Source organism: Hylobates moloch, unplaced genomic scaffold (genome assembly GCF_009828535.3).
Source record: "Hylobates moloch isolate HMO894 unplaced genomic scaffold, HMol_V3 SCAFFOLD_8, whole genome shotgun sequence".
Classification (NCBI taxonomy): Eukaryota; Metazoa; Chordata; class Mammalia; order Primates; family Hylobatidae; genus Hylobates; species Hylobates moloch.
Window position 1 is genome coordinate 64,857,530 of NW_026652283.1, and position 23,716 is coordinate 64,881,245.

The following is a 23,716-nucleotide window of genomic DNA, read 5'->3' on the forward strand; positions in this document are numbered from 1 at the left end:
TGTTCGTGTAACTTCTGTAAGAGGGGCGAGGACGGAAAGGTGTGATGTGGAACGAGAGGTGGGAGGGCTGAGCGGGGGAGGTTGCGGAGGAAGGGGAAAGAAAAAAGAGGTTGGGGGGAAGTGGTAAGGGGCAGGGCCGCCGCTGGCTGGGCGGCGGCCAGAGGGTGGGGCTGAGGGTGGTGATATGGAGTTAAGATCAGGGGAAGGTGGGGGCAGTGATAAGATGTTGAGGGTTATGCGGGGGCTGTGGGCATAGGGGATCTCTTCCCATTCTCCTGTTCGCTCACAATATTTAGAGGCCTATAAATGGGCCATTTATTTTGGTTGTCTAAGGGGTTGTGAATTTGATTAAGCGTTTAGGTTTGAGGTTGGCGGCAAGGCCTAGGGTAGCCAGATTGTCTAGAAGGCATTTTAGGGGAGAGTCGGCCGGCAGGGATGTGGAGCCTCCGATAGTGGGAGAAAGGGCAGTGATGGCTAAGAGGGCATCCCCTAATTAGCCGAACACTGTTCGGCGAGGAGGAGAGGGAGAAAACTCCGTTCCCTGCGGGTCGAGGAGGGGAAGCGAATGATAGGGGCCTACCACTGCCATAGGGGCGTCGGGCGAAATGTGTTTGTCACGGGAGTGGCTACGGTCTGGCGATTTGCCCGAGAGGTAGGCCCAGGAGGGGAAAACTTACTGAGATGAGGCCGGTGGTGGGCGAAGAGCGTGGCGAACAGGAAAATGGGCAAAGACTGACCGGGGCCTGGTCTGAGCCTGAGAGGGATTGGGGTCCCACCAAAGGTGGGGAGTCCCAATCCGAGTCACAGCACCAATGAAAGGGTGACTCTGTAGGCTCAGACTCAGACCACACCACACCAGTTGCAGTCAAGAGATCTTTATTGGAGGAGTAGGAGGGAGAGCCGAAGCAGAAGAAGAAAGAGAGCGAGGGCTCTGCAGCCTCCATCTTTTATGCCTAGGGAGGTTACGTGGGGGTCGCTGGTTGGCTGAGGGGCTGGGTCTAGGCTGAGGCGGGAAGGCGTGACCTCTGATTGGCTCCTTTTGGCGGGCCTGTGTTGGGGAGGAAGAAGAACCCGGAACCAGCGCCATTAGGGTGCTCCTGTTACCTAACAAAAAGTTTTTGTCAAATATTGGCTAATGTTTAAATGGAATTTTTAAAATATTAATAGACTAAAAAGATCAAAGACCACTTAAGATACTTGAAAAAGGACAAGAAGTTACTGAAATAGCAATCTGAGAAGGAAGGAGAAGTCAGGAATAAGAAATAAGACATAAATTTAGTTACCACAAGTAATCTCTTTCTCACTGGTAAGACAATCAGGGAGCGGTGCTGCCTGCCCGACTCCACAGTCTTTGCATTTTCTCTACAGCTTGAACCAGGAGGAGGAGCTTTTTCTAATGTTGATAGTTGGGAAATCGACTGGCATTGTAATTCTAACAAGGGTAAAAGGCTAATAGCTAATGTAACTGGCTGGCTGGTCAAAGGCTGTGTAATGCTCGAGGCAAAGCCAACTCTAACTTTGATGTCTTATGAGGGTTGCAGAACTTCTGACTCTAGGATTGGACTCAGGATCAATGTACAACTTAGGCCTGAGAGAAGATCAGGTTCACTGAATTGTGATTAAACTTAGTACAGGTCATCACAGAAGCTGTTTGACCTAGATGATTGTGTTTCCTTCTTCTCCAGATTTTATCTTTATGTTTATATTTTGGGAATAACTAACTTGTTGCCTTATATTGTTATATAAACAGTTATTTTTTTTAAAAAATTGAAATTTTAATTTATTTCTTAATTGACAAAAATGGTGTCCATATATTTTTGGGGTACTACATGATGTTTTGATATACATAAGCATTGTAAAATGGTTCAATCAAGCTATTTAACATATCCATTGCCTCACATACTTATTGTTTTGTGTTGAAAACACTTAAAATCTACTCTATTAGCAACTTTCCCATATATACTATATTGTTTTTAACTATAGTCACCATGGTGTCCAGTAGATCTCTTGAACTTATTTTTTCTATCTAACTGAAATTCTGTATCCTTTGGCCAATATCTCCACAATTCCACAGCCCCCTGCCTCTGGTAACCACCATTTTACCCTCTGCTCCTTTGAGTTCAACTTTTTTAGGTTCTACATATAGGTGAGATCATGCAGCATTTGTATTCTGTACCTGGCTTATTTCACTTAGCATAAATAATACTGAAACTTTTATTAAAAATGTTAAGTTCATTATTAATCACCAGACTTAAGAATAATATAAGTGTGATAATATAAGGGAAGATGACTTGCTTAAGGAAATTACATTTAGCTATAATTAAGTACTTGCCCTACAAATCCTTAATCTAATGATTCTAAATTATTTCCCTTTCTTTTTTCTTTAATGTAAGCCACCGATTTTCGAAACTTTTGTGGACAAAGCTGGTGATAAATCCATCATGGCTCAAATTAGTTTCATTACAAACTAAGAGTTATAATGGTGGTGACCCTGTTGCACCGTGAAAATGATCTACTGTCTCCTCTTTCCCTTGTGTCTCTGTGGAAGTCCCTGGGTACAGACCCTCTCTCTTCCCATGTTTGCTGGATGCTGCCTCATAGTTTATCCTGTCTTTCCGGATTGTCTTTTTCTCCTTTTCTAGTGGTTCTACTACCCTGGTTTCAGGAAGGCTCATCTCTATTCTACTACAAGTGACTTGAGAGAAGGGGCTATGGGCTGTTTATTTTTGCATCTCCAAGCCTACCTAGCACACTGTAGGAGGTGAAAATATGATTATTTTTAGAATTAATTTGTGATTATAAGGATAACTTTGATTTGCTTTTCCTCTTAATCTGACTTGGTGAATGGAAACAAGTTAACCTTAGCCAGAGTTCGGCTACGCATTCACTGAGCGCTCAAGTCTCTTTATTGTGGTAGCTGTGACTTGGTTTTAGCTCCTTTGCTACCAGAGGGATGATTGTGCAGGGAAGAGGTGGGAAGAGATGAGTAGAATGCTTTTTTTGGTCATTTTTGTGCCTAACTTCTCTCCCGGAGACAGAAGCAGAAAGAGAAGTACCGTAGTATTTCTGTGTTAACACACAAAACCCCATCATCTCTTATCAGTCAGGAATCTCTCTACCAGTTCAGCTTTCTAGGCCCTTCATTAACACTCACTGTCCCACAGTCCTTTCTGCAATATGGTTTTCCTTAAAGGGGAGTCCTGACAATAGTCCATGCAACCCTTTGCAGTCCACAACTTGCTTCTGAGAAGAACCTGGAGTTACAAAATCTCAGCATGTAGCAGGCTTTGTTTCCTAGGACAGTCAGGATCTCTTCCAGAACAAGCCATTTTAGGCTAACCAGAAAACAGATTTTTCTTTCTTTCTTTCTTTCTTTCTTTCTTTCTTTCTTTCTTTCTTTCTTTCTTTCTTTCTTTCTTTCTTTCTTTCTTTCTTTCTTTCTTTCTCTTTCTTTCTTTCTTTCTTTCTTTCTTTCTTTCTTTCTTTCTTCTTTTTCTTTCTTTCTTCTTTCTTTCTCTCTCTCTCTTTCTTTCTTTCTTTTCTTTCTTCCTTTCTTTTTTTTTTTTTGATGGAGTCTTGCTCTGTCACCTAGGCTGGAGTGCAGTGGTGCAATCTCAGCTCACTGCAACCTCCGCCTCCCAGGTTCAAGCGATTCTCCTGCTTCAGCCTCCCAAGCAGCTGGGATTACAGACGTGCGCCCCCATGCCTGGCTAATTTTTGTATTTTTAGTAGAGACAAGGTTTCACCATGTTGGCCAGGCTGGTCTCGAACTCATGACCTCAAGTGATCCACCTGCCTCAGCCTCCCAAAGTGCTGGGATTACAGGCATGAGCCACTGCTCCCAGCCAGAAAACAGATTTTCTAAAAGTGCTATTTAAGGTATTGTACATAAATTCACACACATGTCATGAGCTGTGAAAGTGATCACCTCTGACCAAGAGAAGTGAGAAGAGAAAAGCTCAAACATGAGCCCTGAGTCCGGGAAGCCAGAATGGGAATTGTGTTTGGTTCACTGGAGAGAGGGAAAAAGAAAATCTTATCTGTCTCCAACAGTCCTGTCTCTCCTCAAGGCCATGCAAGTACAGATAATTCTTTTAAGCCAATAGAACTACAGAGCCCTACGCACTCTTTTGGCTCCATAGTGGTCTGGCTGAGGCCGTCCCCCTTGGTCTACTCCCCCAGCCCCATGCTTTTAGGCATGAGTGACCAGTGGGCCGGAGGTGCGGTGTTGCTGAGATTTGCAGAATTTGGTGACATGCCAGTGATAATCGAAGAAAAGGACAATGTGTAGCTGAGAAACACTGACATCTGAGAAGTGTTCTGCTCTGGTGACTCCCTAAATTGGTGGTTGATGGCAGTTATTCATAGCAGCACTAATATCTTTTCTTGCCCTCTTTCCTTCTCTCTGGCCAAACAGTTTTAAAACAACATCAAAGGAATGAAAGAAAAATGCCAGAGAGCATCAACTTGAATCTCTCCACTCTAGCATGCCTAAATTTATTTCGTTTTATGTTTTTGTATGTTCTAATCTTTTAATCTGTACAACAGATTAGTTAATGATATAAAAGGGAGCAGAATCCTTTATTTAAATTTTCCAATTCGGCCAGGGTCAAGGAGATATTTTCATGCGGGTAGGGAAGTTCTGGCAATGTGGTGATGGTGTTTGTGACCTTGGCAAAGTGACCTCATCTCCCTGTGCCTTGTCTGGAGTGGCTGAGCTCTGCCTTGGCCTGCAGCAAGGATGGTCCCAAAATATCTGTGGGAGTGTTGATACTAATAGTTAACTGGATACACTCTACTTTTTCTTTGTAGTGGTTAATATTTCCCCAATGTTTTGTTTCTTTAAAAAAATTCAGACCTACAAAAAAGTTACAAGAATAGCACAATGATGTTCATTTACCCTTTATGTAGATTTACTAATTGTTAACATCTTACCACATTTGCTTTTTCTCTTTCTCTCTACACACTTGCATGTTCACACAAATATTTTTTTGGTAAGCCATTTAAGAATTCACTTCACAGAGAATTCAATTACTGTTACCCTAAATATCTTAACACATGTCTTCTAAGAACAAGGACATTCTCCAACATAACAACAATACAAGTATCACATTCAGGAAATCTAACATTGAAAACATAATATTATCTGATGTATAGGCCAAATTCTGATGTCTCCAATTGTCCCAACAGTAATATTTTTAAAAATGTTTTTTCTTATTTTTTCAATCCAGGATAGAATCAATAATCACTCATTCCATTAGCTGTTCTATTTGTTTAGTTTTTACAAATCTAGAACAAGGCATGGCGCAGTGGCTCACGCCTGTAATCCCAGTACTTTGGGAGGCCAGGCGGGCGGATCACGAGGTCAAGAGATCGAGATCATCCTGGCCAACATAGTGAAACCCCGTCTCTACTAAAAATACAAAAATTAGCCGGGCGTGGTGGCAGGCGCCTGTAGTCCCAGCTACTCGGGAGCCTGAGTCCCAGCTACTCTGGGAGGTGGAGGTCACAGTGAGCCAAGATTAGCTTGCACAGAAAGGAACAGAAACAGTACAAATGAAAGTCTGAGACCTTTGGACTCCCCCTTTATTACTATAGACAGGGAGCCGGTTGAGAAAACCATTCAGCTGCAACTGGTGTTCCAGTTGATTGCCCCAGCTGAAGACCCAGCCAACAGCCAGTATTGACCACCAGACATGTGAGTGAGTCTTCGGAAGATTCCAATCTCCTGTTGTCAAGTCACCCCCAGGCTTCAAGTCTTCCCAGCTGACAGCTCAGATTGTACCACAGAGATAAGCTGTCCTTTTCTGAATTCCTGACCCACATATAATGTGGGTATAGTAAAAAAAAAAATTTGGTTTGTTTTTGTCTTAAGTGTTGAGTAGTTTGTATGACAGCAATAGGGACTGGAACATTGAATATAGTTTGCATCTCACTGGGAACACATAAATGTTTTTTCTACAGTTATTCTTGTTATTTCCATTGCCTCCAAATAGAAGGCATTTTTAAAGGTAGATGTGGGAGATCCTTCCTCCTCCTCCTCCTCATTCTTTTCTTTCTTTCTTTCTTTCTTTCTTTCTTTCTTTCTTTCTTTCTTTCTTTCTCTCTTTCTCTCTCTCTCTTCCTTCCTTCCCTCTCTCTCCTTCCTTCCTTCGTCCTCCTGCTCTTCTCCTTCCTTCCTTCCTTTTCTCTCTCTCTCTCCTTCCTTCCTCTTCCTCCTCTTCTCCTTCCTTCCTTTCTTTCCTTCCTCCCTTCCTTCCTTCTCCTTCTTTCCTTCATTCCTTTCTTTCTCTTCTTTTCTTTCTCCCTTCCTTCCTTCCCTCTCTCTCTCCTTCCTTCCTTCCTCCTCCTCCTCTTCTCCTTCCTTCCTTCCCCTCCCTCCCTCTCTCTCTCTCTTCCTTTCTTCTTTCTTTCTTTCTTTCTTTCTTTCTTTCTTTCTTTCTTTCCTCTCTCTCTCTCTCTCTTTCTTTTTTTGAGACAGGGTCTTACTCTGTCACCCAGGCTAGACTGCAGTGGTGCAATCTTGGCTCACTGTAGCCTCAACCTCCCAGGCTCAGGTGATCCTCACACCTCAGCCTCCCAAGTAGTTGGGACCACAGGTGCATGTCACCATACAGAATTTTTGTATTTTTTGGTAGAAATGGGATTTTGTCATATTGCCCAGGCTGGTCTCGAACTCCTGAGCTCAAGCAATCTGCCTGCCTTGGCCTCCCAAAGTACTGGGATTAGAGGTGTGAGCCACCATGCCCAGCCGAAATCCTTCATTTTTAGTAAACTAGAGGTGAGGGATTAGGTGTTGAGGGAATGAGGCCAAATGCCAGATATTGCCTGAAGAAAAAAAGTTCTTGAAAATGTAACAGTGCGGGTAGAATGAATCTACTCCAAAGCCAGACTCAGAGTATATATCAAACACTGTGCCAAGTATCAGGGTATGGTACAAATGGGAGGGAAGAGACTAAGAATATACAGCATTCATATTTCAGCTTTTCCTCCTGTGGCCAGCAGGCGTATTTTCCACTTCAAGTTCTCAGGAAAGAATATGTTTCTCCTATGTATTTACAATGGACCCCCACTGGACAGAGTTTTCATATGAAGACACTTGATGAACTACTAGCTAACCGATGGATTGGGCTAATAGCTAACTCATGCCTATGGATCAGGCATCTGCTGCATTCTAATCTATGATAGAGGTGATTGAAGCTCTTTGGGCTCAATTATATCCTGTCAAAATTTATATGCTGGAGCCCTAAATCCCAGTACTTCAGAATGTGACTGTATCTGGAGATATGGCCTTGAAAAATGTGATAAGGTTAAAGTGAGGTTGTGAGCATGGGTCCTAATCCATTCTGCCTGGTGTCCTTATAAGAAGAGAAAATGTGGATGCAAAAAGAGATAGCAGGGCACACAGAGGAAAGACAGTGTGAGAACACAGCAAGGCAATGGCCATCTGCAAGCCAAGCACAGAGACCTCAGGAGAAACCAGGCCTGCTGACACCTTGACCTTGGACTTCCAGCCTCCAGAGCTGTGAGAAATACATTTCTATTGTTTAAGCCCTGTAGTCTGTGGCATTTTGTTATGGCAGCCCCAGTGAACAAATACAGGAACACAGTGTGGCTGCTTATTTGGTCTAATTCCTTTTAAAAGGGGGCTCTGGGTGAAGCAGACACACAGCTTGTTCTATACCCAGATGTTTCCTTCAAACTATATAATCCATTTGATATAAAAATCAATATATGAAAATTAGGTATAAATTAAGCGCCACAATATAGGATACAGAAAATTATGTGACACAGTGTTTATGCTGTAAGAATTTGGATAAGGGGGAGCTCAATGTGAATTATAGCAGTGAGGGTGAACCTTATGGAAATGATGGGATGCATCATCAACCTTTTTTGCTGAGTGGGATTTAAAGAGGTGTGAGGGAGGTGAAAGGGTACTTTGGATATGGGTGACTGGTGTGAGCAAAGCAAAGAGGTAGCACTGAGGGTGACACATGAATGGTTGAAGAGTCAGTGTAGAAGTGGCAGACCAAATGTGTTGGGAACTAGTGGGAGAAAGGATTGGGCATGCAGAGTAGATGGAGATTATAGGTGACCTTGGAAATCAGGCCAAGGACTTCTCATGGTTTTTAGGATTGATCTGCAGGCAAAGGTTATCCCTTCAAGTATCCCAGGATTCACCAGCAACAATAATATTTATTTATTTATTTATTTTTGAGACAGAGTCTCAGTCTGTGGCCCAGGCTGGAGTGCAGTGGCATGGTCTTGGCTCACTGCAACCTCTGCCTCCTGGGTTCAAGCAATTCTCTTGCCTCAGCCTCCTGAATAGCTGGGATTACAGGCTCACACCACAACACCTGGCTAATTTTTTATTTATTTTTTGGTATTTTTTAGTAGAGATGAGGTTTTGCCATGTTGGCCAGGCTGGTCTTGAACTCCTGATCTCAAGTGATCTGCCTGCCTCAGCCTCCTAAAGTGCTTGAATTACAGGTGTGAGCTACCATGCCCAGCTGTTTTGTTTCCTTTTGTTTTTTTTTCAGGTTACAAGGTGACATGGATATAATAATTCATTGAGAAAACGGTAGTATGAGAGATAAAATATTAATGTTACTATAAAAGGGGTTTCTAATTATAAGAAGGAAAATCCAACCTGTGTGTGTGGGGGAACAGAGAATTATTCATTCATTCAACAAATATTCGCTGAATGCTTTCTAAGGGCTGCGTATGGGACATAGAGATGAGAGAGATGTTATTGGCTCTTGGGGCTTTTGACGGACAGGGAGTTTTAGGTGGGCTGAATGTCAAGGAGGGCATTCCAGAAGATTAAAGGTCCAATGGCAAAGGTACAGAGGGAAGAATAAATGAAGTGGAAGATTTATTCATGGGGCAGCTGGAAGTGATGCTGCAGAACAGAAATCAGCTATTATATGATTAATGTTGGGCTTTACAAATAAGGCAGAGGAGTTAATCTAGTAAGTCCCCTTTCCCAAGGCAGAAATGTGAGCATCATAATTTAGAAGGTATCTACAAGAAGATGATGGACTGAAAGCTTTGGCATTCATGAAAAGGAATGAGATCATGTCCTTTGCAGGAACATGGATGGAGCTGGAGGCCATTGTCCTTAGCAAACTGACACAGGAACAGAAAACCAAATACTGCATGTTCTCACTTATAAGTGGGAGCCAAATGATGAGAATATATGGACACAAAAGGGGGAAAAAAGACACTAGGGGTTTTTGGAGGGTGAAGGGTAGAAGGAGGGAAAGGATCAAGAAAAATACCTAAAGGGTACTAGGCTTAATACCTGGGTGATGAAAAAGCTGCACAAGAAACCCCTGTGACACAAGTTTCCCTATATAACACACCAGCACTTGTACTCTTTTTATTTTAAAATAAAAGTTTTAAAAATACCTTGGCATTCTAAGAGTTAACTTATTTATATCAAACACACTACACTCACCAACCCATTAAGATAACCAAGCTATAAAACACACTTGGTCATCTTCTCTTAGAAAAATGCTTTAAAACACAAAATAGTCATCCTTGTAAGGAATTAGAAATACTTGAGGAAAATTGTAAAATGCTATACATATATTAAGCATGTTGGCATTAACTAAAATTTAAAGGAGGTCATAAAAACAAAATCAGTTCTTACTTTTTAAAATGTATTTATTATTTTTTTTTAGAGGCAAGATTTCACTCTGTCACCCAGACTAGAGTACAGTGGCGCAATCATAGGTCACTGAAGCCTCGAACTCCTGGGCTCAAGAGATCCTTCTGCTTCAGCCTTCTGAGTAGCTGGGACTTCAGGTATGTGTCAGAATGCCTGGCTAATTTAATATTTATTTATTTATTTATTTATTTTTTAGAGATGGGGTCTCACTATGTTGCCCAAGTTAGTCTGGAACTCCTGACTTCAAGTGATCCTCTTGTCTTGGCCTCCCAACGTGCTGCAATGACATGAGCCAGTATGCCTAGCCTCAATATTTCTTTTTTAAAAAGGCACTTGTATTATCTAACACCTATGGCTGGAGAATGAACATTTGGTCAAGTTTTGGCTTCAGAATATAAGTGTCTATCTAGTTAGATCAAGATGGGCATTACATTTCAGGAGACTGGTAGGTTTCTTCTAGATGAAAAGGTCCTTGGAGACCCTCTTTTCTAACTTTCCACATCCCAGAGGAGAGATTTGTCCATCAGAGAGCACCTGCCATCCTCCCAGATTCAGGCAGTTACCTGGAGAGCAGAATCGGGCCGTTTCTGGAGCCCACCTGTTGCTTGCATGGTCCAAGACAGTTGAGTTCCAAAGTCGAACATTTAAAATATCAAATTATGAGGAGAATTTCCTCAGAGTTTCATGTGCCACAAAGTGCCCTCCTGAGAATGGACATCAGTATTTCCCAACACCTCCCTCAGAAGCTCCTGGGCTGGTTATTTTTAAAAAGTACAGATTTATAGGACCCCACCCATACCTAAAGAATCAGAACCCTGGAACAGGGACTAGAAATCTGTATTTTCATTAGCATGTGATTTTTATTTACACTCAAGTTTGATGACCACTAGCCTAGGACAAGTGCAGATTTTTGCAGTTGCCTCTGACAATCAGTCCTCTCCCTAACACCCTGCTGGGTCTCCCAACTCACTCTCCTGTGGCCTTATTTTCTGTCCCTGTCTCTTCATCTTTTGACTGCCTGAGCGTTTTTCCTCTTCCTCTTCTCTCCCCTTCTCTTTGCTGCTCTTTTGTGCTTTCATTATTTGTCTCTCTTTTCTTCTTTCTCTGTTTTTTATTTCCTCTTTCCCTTGCTCTCTGTCCCACCCAGCCCATTCCAAAGTGGTACTGGGATATGCAGGAGGAGCCAAAGGCAATGATTTGAGCCCAGGTGCTCAGAGAGCTGAGTTCTGATCAGAGAATGCAGTTCAGAACACACCTGGGGGGGACTCAGAGACACCAAAACTGGACTGCAAGGATATGGAAAACTCAGCTCAGAGGATGGATGGGGTGGTGGGGAGAGGGAAGGGTGCAGATTTATGACATGGGAAATTCCCTGAGGAAGCAGATCAAGGAGCCCAAGGCACTGGCAGAGCAGGGCAGGGAGCCCCATGAGCACCTGTCCCCTACCTTCCCTGTGACCTGGGTGTGGGTGAGCTAATGAGCTACTGGGAAGCAGGTGTGCACTGTTGCATAGACACTCCCCCACACCTTCTCCTGAGCACTTACTCTGAGAAATGGTGTGTGTCCTCCATTTGGCAGACTTGAGACTTTTTAAGAAAACAATTAATATATCTTACAGGTGAGGAACCTTAATCCTGCAGGAAGGGAGGCTTTCCCCAGATGACCCTCACACAAAGATACAGAAGTCAGAATTCCCAGTGAGAATGTATCTTGGGCAAGATTGAGAAACAGTCAAAGCTTTGTCCAGTATAACCTAACAAGCTGGCATATCAGCATTTATACTTGGTGTCCGAGCATATGCATGTGTGCACTTACACTCTGGCACAGAGAAAGCACTCAGTGCATTTTGGGTATTATTTTTTATTATTAGGAAATCGTCTTATATTTGCTGTGTTGCCTGTATCTATCATGATTTCCCTTTAAGGTAGGTTATAGATTTGGCCTTTTGGATGTCTCACAAGGAGGTCTTTGTGGCAGAACACCTGGAAGGACGATTGCAGGCAATTTCTCCCTCCCCTGAGAGCACAGATGCCACCCTGTTGGGTGCGGGCTGAGTTCTTAGGAGGCCCAGGAAGTGCCGTTGCTTCTAAACGCTCTGTTTGGCGGTTCCCTGCACCTGTTGCAGGAGGTGTGGCACATTTCATAAGCTCCAGGGGGCAGGACAGCATCTGTGGGAGCTGCTGAAGGGTCCTCACCTGGGAGCTCTCATTTGCCCGGTACTCCCACCCCCGAACAGTGCTGTCTGCGAGAAAGTGCATCAGTGGATGGGCATCGTGGCACCTGAGGCCTGAACTTGGGGTGACTCTCCTTTCTTGTTGGTCTGAATAAGGCAGAAACCAACTCAGTTTCCATATTTCCTTTCTTTGAATTCCCAGTATTCCCCCCACCCCAGATGGCTGTATTCTTTAAGGCTGGGACTGCCCTGATAGTAGGGGCTGCCCCGTTGTCCCTGCCCCACCTTCCAGGGCAGGGAATTTTACTAGACATTTCTTGCAGATGCTGTCTCTAAATTTGAGTCTGAGTTTCCTGACCCTTTGCAAGCTGCCTTTTAGAATCAGAGGGTATGTGGCCTTGGCAAACCTTGAGACCCATCCTCTCCTTCTACCTTCCTCCACCACCACTCAGCATCACTCATCACTCCTTGTGCTTCCATCCTTGCTTGCTTTTCTTCATGCGCTCTTCTCCGCTTGAAATATTCTTGTTCACTTTCTTTTCTGTTCATCTTCCAGTCAAGGCCCAGCTCAGAATAAATTTCAAAAGCTTTCCCTGTCTCCTCCTGCTTGCTGCCCTCTCCATCCCAGCAGAAAGAACCTGCCTGTCCTCTGTGATCTGCTGCCCGGTGCCCACACCCCTGTGATGGCACTTCTTCTATTGCCTCATTAGATGTTTACACCTGTGCCTCCCCTGGCTAGGACAGGGGTGGGTTTGAATGAGAGCTCCATAGGTCTTTTAATGGTGTCCCCAAGGTCAACCTCAGGGCTTCAACACAGTGAGTTCTCAGGAATGGCTGCATTTTATTCTGACTGTGTTTCCAGAATCCCAATCCTCCCTCTGTCACTGACCCTGAAGATAAGCACTGGAAAGGGGAGCTTTGGGCAAATGAATCTGCCCTGTCATCTGCGTATACAGCCAATCTTAAGTCCCAACTGCCAATTGGATCCTGAGGTGTCAGAAACTCTCCTGAGATAAAGGGGCTTCTAGCGACCAGCTGCATTCTGGACCCAGCTACGTTGTGTTTGTAATCTCATTCACTCACTCGTTCATTCTTCCATGCCTCCCCTGATCCCCTTCCTAAAGTAAGATCCTTCTGTTGATGTCGATCAAAGAACCCTGTTTATTTTCTTCAGCTGAGAGTCTAACACACTGTGCCCTGGACATGGTTGAGAATCAGCCAAAGCTTGTCTTGTTTGTCCAATATAATCTAGTAAATGGGCGTGTAAGCACTTGTACTTTGTGTACATGTGTGGGTGTGGGTGTGGACCTGATATTCTGGCACAGAGTGAGCACTCTCAAATATTAATCTACAATTATTTCTCTACTACTAACAGATCATGATCTATAATGACTCTAATCTATAATGATAATAAATCTATAATTATAATTATCTACAACTATTTATCTACTTGGTATTGTCTGTCTCAGCCCATTAGGATACAGACTCCTTGAGGCGACAGATTCACACTCTCAGCCCTTTTTGCTCTTGTACCCTCAGCACCAAGTACAGTGCCTGGTCCAATATTCGTGGAATGAATAAATGAATGACCAGACATTCACTGTACTATGTCTTTGTGTGTCAGACTCGGGGTTAGGGACAGGAGATACACAAGAAATAAGACATAGCTTTTATTTTTCAATAGCCTCATTTGCAAGTGGGGGAGGCAGGTTACAATTGCAGTGCACAGTGATAACTAAGGATATAGCAGAACACAGGGGTTATGAGAGGATGGAGGACCAGTTCAGACTAAGGAGGAGGTGGATGTCAGGGAAGTTTGATATTTGGGTTGAGTCCTGAAAGGGAGGAAAAGTTGGCCAGGCAAATGAGGTTGGCAAGGACATTCTAGGGAGATGAGGCCATGTGTACAAAAGCCCAGAGAGAATGGAAGATGAAAGGATGTGTGGCAGTAGCTGGAGCCTGGTATGCAAGGGAGCCCTGGGAGGAGCTGGCCTCTTGGCAGGGCAGTTGGCTGTCCCTGCATGGTTGAGTGCTGGGGCTTTACTTCCTCTGGCTCTGGGCCAGCATGCAGACTTCAAGGTGGAGAGCAGCCTGCCACGAGAAAGTAAAATATTGCATCCCTTGATGACCCCAGTTCCTGGCTCCACATGTTTCTGTTTGCTTTATTCTGGGGAGGCAGAAGAGAGACAGGGTTTGGGGTAATCCTGCCCAGTGACCTCTGAGTTGAGAAGTGTAGAGAGCACCAGGCTCTCTCTGTAGGGGGAAACGCTCTGAGAAAGCCATTTAGGGAAGGGACATGGCTGCTGTTTTGAGAACTGTGCTGTTTGCAGCAGGAGTAGGAGAAAGGGAGAAGGACACAAGAACTTTGGGAAGCGCACTTTCAAGACTCTGTGGGTCCCTTAGCTAGTGCCTTCTGAGGTTTGAGATGCCAGGGAGTCAGGGTGATAGCCAGCCTGGCTTTTCTCTTCCTCCTTTTCTTCCTACTTTCTTCCTTTAATTAATGCTTATAGAGTGTCTGTTGCATGCAGGGCACTGTTCCAGTCACTGAATATTTGACATTGAGCAAAGCAGTCAAAGTCCATTGCTTTTTGGGAGAGGGGATCAGGGATGGCCTCACTGAAACAGGGACATTTGAGCAGAAACCTGAATGAATCAAGGGAGACCTGTGGGTCTCTGGGCAAAGTGTGCAACTGTTAAACAAAGGTGTTGCACTCTAAGCAGGTATCTGGTTTAGCAGGGAGAAGATGGCTGAAAATAATCTCCCATTCCACCAGTGACAGAGAAATCTAATAGAGTGGGGATAAGATTTAGAGAAAATAATTGAGCATTTTTCTCTTTTTGTAATTCCTTGCCATCCCTGAACTTACCCTCTATTCATTTAGTAACCTGATTGTATCAGGTGAGACTTCAACAGTTGAGTGAGATTGTATCAGTTGAGGTATCCAACTATTGATAGTAATGAGTTACATTCCTGGCTTTCGTATTCCAAAATAGATTGCTTTATTCTTATAATTTTCCTGTAAAGTAGGTATAATTACGTCCATTTCTGTGGTGAGGAATCAGGGCTTAGATATTCTTAAACTTGAAGCAGAAACAGTTATCTTAAGAGCTGAGGTTTTGATTTGCAAGAGTCAAATCCTTTTAATAATCTGTTTGAAACCAGCAGATTGTTGGAGAAATGCTGAGCCAGCAAAAGCCCTGCTCCCTCAGAGACTAGCTCAGGGTGGCTGGGTGGGGAGAGAGAAGAGTTAGTTAGATGGGAACAGGAGACCCCAGAGCCAAGTTCGGTGGCTGTGGAAGGGGGCTCTGAGTCTGGCCTCCCACTCTGGGATGAAACGACGTGAGGCTCTAGGAATCTGAGAGCCAAGGCCACCTTTTGCTATAGGAGGTGGCCACCATGCCTCTGGAGGTAGAGTAGAGGGAGAGAGAGGGCTGCATGGGTCTTGGTAGCTGGGCTGATACAGCCCTTCTGAGTCTCCCTCTTCCTGTCTCAATGGCGCATCAGGAGGAAGGGCCCAAATAATCTCCTGGGTGGTTAAGAGGGGCTCAAAGTTAACCAAGTGATGGCCTGTATACTTTGAAACCTGGATGAGGCAGAAACAGAGAGACCCAGATGCACCAAGGGCTAAAAACCAAGAGTCTCAGATTTTCCAGCAAGTGCTGGTGGGGACAGGTGTCCATGAAGGAATGAGGGTAGCATGGATGGCTGCCAACAAGCAGAGGCCCCATGTGTCCTAGGCCATCCTGCATGCAGACCCCTAGAATGTAGATGCCACCTAAGGGTGAGGAAGATGGGGGAGCAGAATATGGAAATGACCGTGTTTAAATTTGAAGTGACCAGTGTTTTTACCTCAAGAGACGTGATCAAGTTTCTGCCAATAGGCAGAATTGGTGCATAAAAGAGAAGTTGAGTTACGGAAGAGTAAAGAAAGTTATTATCATTATTATTTTGCACATTTGCATCATGTAGCTTGCAAATTGAGTATTTTCAGCAGCCACACTAATGTTGATTAGGTAGCAAGCAGATATGCAAAGAGTTATCTGGGAGATTTTCCAGCTAAAACTCACAATTATCAGTTGAGTCTTATGAACCCAGAAAATGTGGTAAACTCTCCTCAGAAGAAAGACATGTGAGACATTCCTTAACGTAAAAGCCCCTGGTTCAAAGAAGAGCTGGGAAGTCAGTCTCCTCCTTGCCTTTCTAGAAATATTGCAGTTAGCATGGCACCTCATCTTACTCAAACAGCCTGCCCAGTCTAGAGTCTTTGAAATTCTCGGCACAGGCTCCTGTGTGATGCTCCCTGGGAATGTTGACATTCTCAGGGGAATGTCTATGCCAGGGGTTTTGGAATAAGGCACAAGGGAAGTTTCTGGGCTAGAATGGAGTGTGGTCTGAGAGCCCAGGTAGGGTGTAAAAAAAGAAGAGAATTTAGAATTAGTTTTGGCTTTCCTGTTTGCTGGCTGTGTGACCTTTGTAAAGTTACTTTACCTTTCTAAGCTTCTGGTCAATCATCTTGAACATGGACATTATACTTATTTTTATAGAGATACTATAAAAATAAAATGAGGTAATATATTCATTTGCCAGGGCTACCATAACAAAATACCACAGACTGGGTGGCTTCAGCAGCAGAAATTTATATTCTCATAGTTCTGGGGGCTGGGAGCCCAAGAAACAAAGTGTTGGCAGGTGTGATGTCTTCTGAGGCCTCTCTCCTCAGCTTGCATACATCCACTTTCTCACTGTGCCCTCACATGGCTGCTCCTCGGACTGTGTGTTGTCTATGTCCTAATCTTATAAGGACACCAGTCATATTGGATTAGGGCCCACCCATATGGCTGCATTTTACTTAATTACTTCTTTAAAGGCCCCATCTCCAAATACAGTCACATTCCCAGTTACTGGGCATCAGAGCGTCCATGTAGACAGATGGAGGGCTCACAGTTCAGCCCACGGCAGGTAGTATATGAAAGGGCTCAGCACACAGGAGGTGCTTAGTCAATGTTAGCTCCCCTCACCATTTCTTCAGGCTGTAGTATGAGATTCAAACTATTAATGACATTTACTCTAAAGAGATGTTCCCCTCTGAGGCTGCCTGTGGGCAAAGGGCTTGGAGGCAACACAATGAACAAAGGAGATTTAATAGAGCCAGAATATTTAATTCTGCTGCCACTTTTGAGAAATTTGAACTTGTATCAAACTCATAATTTCTCTGATTCAGTTCTGATAATAATTAGCCAACAGGGTGAGTATCAAATTTATAACAAAGTAATAGATCCGAAAGTGCCTAGCACATTGCTTGACTTCTGTTAAATGCTTCATAAATATTTCTTTAGTTGGGCACGGAGGCCTTTGGTAAAGTACACAGTGTTAGATATATGTGAGATATTATGTTCACTTGCTCCCCTGGCCTCTAAGTTTTGTGAAGTGGAAATACCCACAGGTTATAAAAGACCCAATTTGCTGGCCCCTTTCATGTTGTCTCCTAGGTGACTAGTTCCCTACTATGTGCAGGGCTGGGCGGCTCCACCTAAGGTGCCACCTGAAGAGAAATCTCCAGGTAGCTGTCGTTCTTCAAGGCCCTAAGGGAGAAACTGGAGTGGCTATTGCTGCTGTTTTTACCTCTATTGTGCTGGAAATCAGTGAGAGAGCTGTGTGGAGCCTGGGAGGTTGCCTCTCAGGCTTCCCAGTATCTTCTCCTAAGAAGACACACAGAACCCTCCATCTCCCTAACTGATGCCTCTGGGAACCAAATGTGCTTTAGAAGCTTCGTGCATAATTGGGCCTCCCGAAGGCAGGGCCAGGGACTGTTTCCTCCTCAGATCACAGGTTCCTGACATCATGTCTGACAAATGGTTAGTGCACAAGCAGTGTTTGATCAGTGGATGCTGGATTTCCCTGATCTTGGCCGAACTGCCTTTGAAAGTAGTAGGAGTCAGTCTCTCAGGCATTAATAGTTCCCAGAACCTTCTCCATCTCCATGGAGATAATGTCTTGGAGAAGGCTTCTCTCAGCTGCCAGAACCCCACAGGAATGGGGAGGGCTCCATGGAAGGGAGGAATTCCAGTCTGTGTGCTTCAGCAAGAAACTGTAAGAGTTGACCTGTATTGCTCTGTCTTATTTTTTATGGAGCCAGCTTTTGCTTTTCATTTTTGTTTTCTATGTCCCTTGAGGCCTTACCTCTCCAAATGCTCTGGTTTATTGAAACCTAGAATGTGAGTCAAATGACCGCTTTGGGTCCACAGAGGATTGCCTTCACGCTGTTGATGAGACACTCGTGTGGGGAATGAATCTCCAATTCACTTCTCCTGCTTCGAAAGACTGGCACGGAAGTTCAGTAGACAAAGACACTTAAAGGATATGATAGAAAAATTCAATTTTTTGAAGTTTTCCTCTACAGTGAAAAGAGATGCGTTTAGGCTGCTCCCAGGACTGCCTGGAATGCCCAGTGATGTCAAATGTAGAATGATTTCATTGAATTATTCCCCTACAAAGGAACATTTTGGATTGTGCAGTATCTTGATATAGTACACTAATTTTTTTTTTTTTTTTTTTTTTTTAGAAAACCCCGTTTGGTTACAATGATTCCTTTTTAGTGGCTAATACTGACTTTCTTGAGTAGAGAGGTGATTTTTGATTATGGTATTTGCTAGCAAAGAAGAAGCCATGGTTCTCCAGAAAGTTAGTTTAATTGTGGTGATGTTTACTTGCTAATATAATGTTCCTGGGAAAGTAATGCTGCCCAATATTATTTCTTGGCCTATGTGGTATAGATTCTTCCTGTGGACTGGTGGTCCTGCTTCTACTTTGGATACGGGTGTTCTTACCCTGAAAAGGAAAGGTCCTTTATTCCTAGGGTGATGATAATTAGATAATGATTGCCACGTATGAGGGCACATTATGGCTCCTTGCAGGTGATGAAGGATAATATTAATGGCTACCTTGATTTGGATATATTTGCTCCACACCTCATTCCCCTATGAAGGAAGTTGTGTCTATATTCTAATTATACAGATGAGGAAGCAGGATTAGGGAGGGTTAATAGCATGCCTAAATTTCCACAGCTAGTATATGGCCAAACTGAGATTCAAACCCAGGTCTAATTTGACTTTGAAGCTTTTTGTCTTAATGGCCACTCTCTCCTGTCTCTCCGTTTGGGGGTTACCTTACAGAACATCCCAACAGGAGTTCTCAAAGTGTGGTCCTTGAACCAGTATTGTTAGCATCACCTGGAAACTTGCTGAAATGCAAATTCTCAGCAATTTCAAACTATTGAATTAGAATTGCTAGGGGCTCAAACTTAAACATCAATGTTTCAAACAGGTGGTTATATAGCCTCTGCACTGAGCCCTCCAGAGACAGGGCTTTTACTCTCCTGTAGGGCAGTCATTCTCTCTGCTCTACTAGTTTAACCCCACCAATTGTTAGGAAGTTTTTCTTTATATTGGGGTACAGTTTGCTTCCGCTTAGTGTTCACTCATTGGTTCTAGTCCTTTTCTTTGTCCCATCAACATGATAGCTGAACATAGCTATTTAAACTCACACGATCAAGAACAGAAAATTGCTGAAGTATTAAGAAGAGCTTGTCTGATGGAAGGTGTAGTTTGATGCCAGCTGCCTTTTTTGGTATGTTTACCAGAGTTGCTTTATTCTTTGCCCTACAAGTAAGATAGAAGTGGAACATTTTTGAAAAGGAGAAAAAAGAAAGACTGAAGCGTCAGAATTCCAGGGTCTACTATTTCTTTAGGGAGTAGTCCTTCTAGCAATTCTGGGCCTGGAATATATTCTGTTTCCTGCAAAGCCACAGGTTGGATATCAAATCCCTCCTGATGAACAAAGTGGATCATTGAAACTTGAGTGAGTTTCGACAGAAGTGCAAGCCTGGGCTTGTGAAATTACCATAGGTCACAGTGCCCAGGAGAGGTCAGCAGACAAGGAATCAGATGTGATAAGTGGGTTATTGAATCTGTGTCCATAGGACAGCAGTCGAATTCTTGTACTTCTCTTTTAACCTGGGTGCCCCAGAAAACAGAACCTGAGGCAAAGGGCTTCTGTACTGCTGCTATATCAATTGTCATCCTGAGGGAAAAAGAGTGTTGGAAAAAGAGTGTGAGCCAGGGAAGAGGGGAAACCAACAAGTCGATGCATTATTGAGTTGGCTTCTGCTAAGGACAATTGCTTGCTTGCTTCTGTTGGACTGGCTCTGCAAAGTCAGATGACTGCATTGTAGGACAGTTGTTCTCAGGGGAGAAAGTAACTTTATTTACTGGCTTCCCTTTCACATCTGTCAAAGTTTCATCCTACAGAGAATTAACTTCCCTCAAATCTGGATCATGCATATGTGGGCTCCATCTTGGGTCCTATGACATTCCCATGCCTTGTTGTCAACAAGATGGGATGCAAGAGGCACTTGGTTACAATCACACAATGAAACACTGTCAGATTTCACCTTTATGAAATTGGTCAGAACCCAGGCAGAGCTGGTAATGGTAGCTGGACCAAGAGTTGAGAGAGGCTGAGAGGATCTGAAATGGCCCATAAGAGGTTTCTGATATAATACGCCAATTCTGAACAAAATGTACCTTTATATACATTACAAAATTGATATTTAAACCTTTTCTTCATTAGTCTAAATGATGGCAGAAGATATAATTCTCAGCCTATCATAAATGTTGACATTCTAAAACAAAATTGGGCTCTGCTTCCAGGTATGATGAACTAAAACCCTACTGAATGACCACCCCACACTTCTTCTATCCATGCAGAAAACCAATGCAAAACCTGGCCATAAGGAGCATACAGACTCTGGTGTTCAGATGTGCTTGGAGAGGGAAGACTATAGAACAAATATGTTCTATAAGACAGGAACAAATAAGTTCCTGTCTCAGGGCTTTTGACTGGGACTAAGTCCAGTGCCCATGTACCAGCAGCACATATGACCAACTTGCAATCTTTCAGGCCTGAGGAGTAAAAAAGTGAAGTCAGGAAACCATAAACACTAAAGATAGTGAAAAATTCTGAAAGGGAAAGAACCAGAGAGGGGATCCCCAAACACTATCTACTCACATCTCTGACTGACTCCTGACTCCTGAACTAAAAATCTATTTTAGATTTTAATTTAAAATCTATTTTAAATTGAACTACCATTCTTTATAATATTACTATATAATTGGCTAGAACAATATAAATGTATTACATACTTTGATGAATATCAACAGAGTAAAATTTTATTGCAAATTCATATCTTAATGAGATAGATGAGATTATTTTATTGTTTAAATGTATTTATATTTTCTTGGATGAATATTACTTATAATGTAAGCTAATGTTTTTATCTTTTATAGGTATAAATACTGAGAAACTTCATTCATATAAATAAGTAGATGGAACTGAAAGGGAGTTATATCAGTGGCAGTTAGTAGTTATTAGTCATCAAAAACGATTTTTAAAGATTTCTCAACTAACATCTTCAATTTTGTAGGGTGCAAAGAATTTGAAATCACCTGATTCATTATTTTTTTACTCTAGGTCATTAGAGCTACTCACTTTCTTGTCACAGAAACAATATTTTAAATTGTCCCTTTTGGTGCCCTAGAGGGTTTTTTTTTTTTTTTTTAACACCCTCAGGTGATGCATTGAAGTAAGTTTTAGAATGAGTAGGAGGTGAGTTTTTCCGTCATTAAATTGGACAAAGATGATTATTAGTAGAGAAAAAGCTAGCATGAACAGCCATGTTATCATCCAAAGCAATTCAGGGAAGAGTTTGGACAGGAGTTGAATATCTAGAAATTGATTTTGTAAACTACTCACTAGTATGTACTTCCTGGAAACTCCTTATATATGTGAATGTATTCTCCAGTTTGAAGACTACTGACTTGGAGAATCAGGGAGCCTGAAACTATCTATAGGAGCAAGAGACCTCAAAGAAAGTTTAGGTTTGAGAACCCGTCTTTACATAGAAGGGCAGGAAAAAAATCCCAGGCTAACCCCGGCCAATAGCTTAGTGTAAAACTGGGAAATCTTTCGCTGGTACAGATTAACATAGTACGTAAAGTGCAACTGACAAAAATAAAGTCTTGGATTTCTTGAGGAGATGGAGAAAAAAGTTCTCTTAGTAGTATGATGCAATGAATAATTGTAGAAAAATATCAAGAAACAAAGATGCAGGAGAGCAGCAGATGGATTAAAAAAAAAAATTGTCAGCAGCACTTGCAATAAGTGGTAGAAAGCCACGTTCCATAGATGCTGGATTTGAGTTGGAGTTGGAAAAAAGCTGTGGAAGTGTCCTCCTTCTAGATATATTAATAACATCAGAGGAAACCATCAGTTCAGTGAGGTTCAACATGGGACTTAAATACCAGACATCTAAAATTGAAGTAGTGATGGCACAAAATTGAGTCTACTAAGTGATCAATGATAGTTACTGGTTATAATATGGTGCAGAAAATAGGGTCCAGTCTTATGCTAACACCACCTTCTTTCTACATCATCCCCTTGCTGTGTCATGTGACCCTTTAATCACCTTGGACTATCTCTTTTGACTGTACTCCTGATTATCATATAATACCTCAGACAGAGCCCAATATTTCAGCTCTTGTCTCTGAACAGGCATATTGGAACTCTGTTTTTCGGTTCAGGAAAAGAGGTAGAGAATTATAAACGTTGCCATTTATTTAGCATCTACTATGTGTAAGGCACTGATCAAAGTGCAGTATCAGTCAACAGTGTGATGTGGGTTACCAAAGTAAAGAAGAAGAGAACTTGCTCTGTGGGGCAGTATTAAGTTCCTGGAGGACTACAATCAATTTTGGTCATCACACTTTAACATGTAGTAGAATGAGTAGGATAAATCCTCAACAAAGATATAAGCATCAGGAATTTTTTAGTCACAAGTGACAAAAACCTGACCCAAGCAGGCTACACAGGTTTTATAAAAAGGTATTATTGGCTCGAGAAATTGAAGAGTTCCTGGGGTAACTATTGCTGCAGGTATGTCCTGATTTAGAACCCAAATGATATCACCAGGATATATTTCTCCACTCCGTTTCCACTTATGTGAGTCTTATCTTCAGGTTCAAGTTTCACACAAGTTCTCTGACAGTTTTCATATCCTCACACCATCAAGCACAGAAGAGGACAGTCTGTGTCCCATTATTTACAGCAAAAGTGGTAACGTTCACTCATATTGGATTGGTTTAAGTCATGTGTTTCTCCTCCTCCCTCTGAACCATCATTAGAGCCATGGGAAATAAGATTTACTGATTGACTTAATTAAGAAGCCATTTGGGGTTCATTCCTGGAGCTGAGAATGGGTTCCATGTAAACCAAACTGTATAGGTATTTCTCAAAGGAAAATATGGGTATGCTGGGGTAAAAACCAACGCATGTCCAATTCGTCATGTGGATACATTTCAAAACGTATGTGGTGGTCACCTTCACAGAATTTTAAAGTGGAAACCAATCTCAAATCATATAGTCTAGTCTTCTTAGTGGAGAGCCTAGTAAAAAGTCAAGGGGAAAATAATAGATTAAAATATTTCCATGACGTTGTATGGGAAAGGAAGTCAACTGCTCTGGCCCCCGAAGACTAAGCTAGAGTCTAAGCTAGGAAGTTGGAGGCAGACAGAACCTAATGAAAAAAATGTTTTGATTACCATAAAAGTCTAATCCTGGAATAGAATTCTTTGGGCAATAGTATATTTTCTGTTTTTGAAGTTGTTCAAATAAGGCTAAACATAAACATTTAGGGATGTAGTAGAAGAAAGTCATGAGTTGCATGGGGATTAGAGCCGACGACTGCTAAGCTTCATTCCAGTTTTAGCATCCTATAAGAGGACACTATGTGAGTGATCATAGCAGCATTATTCCC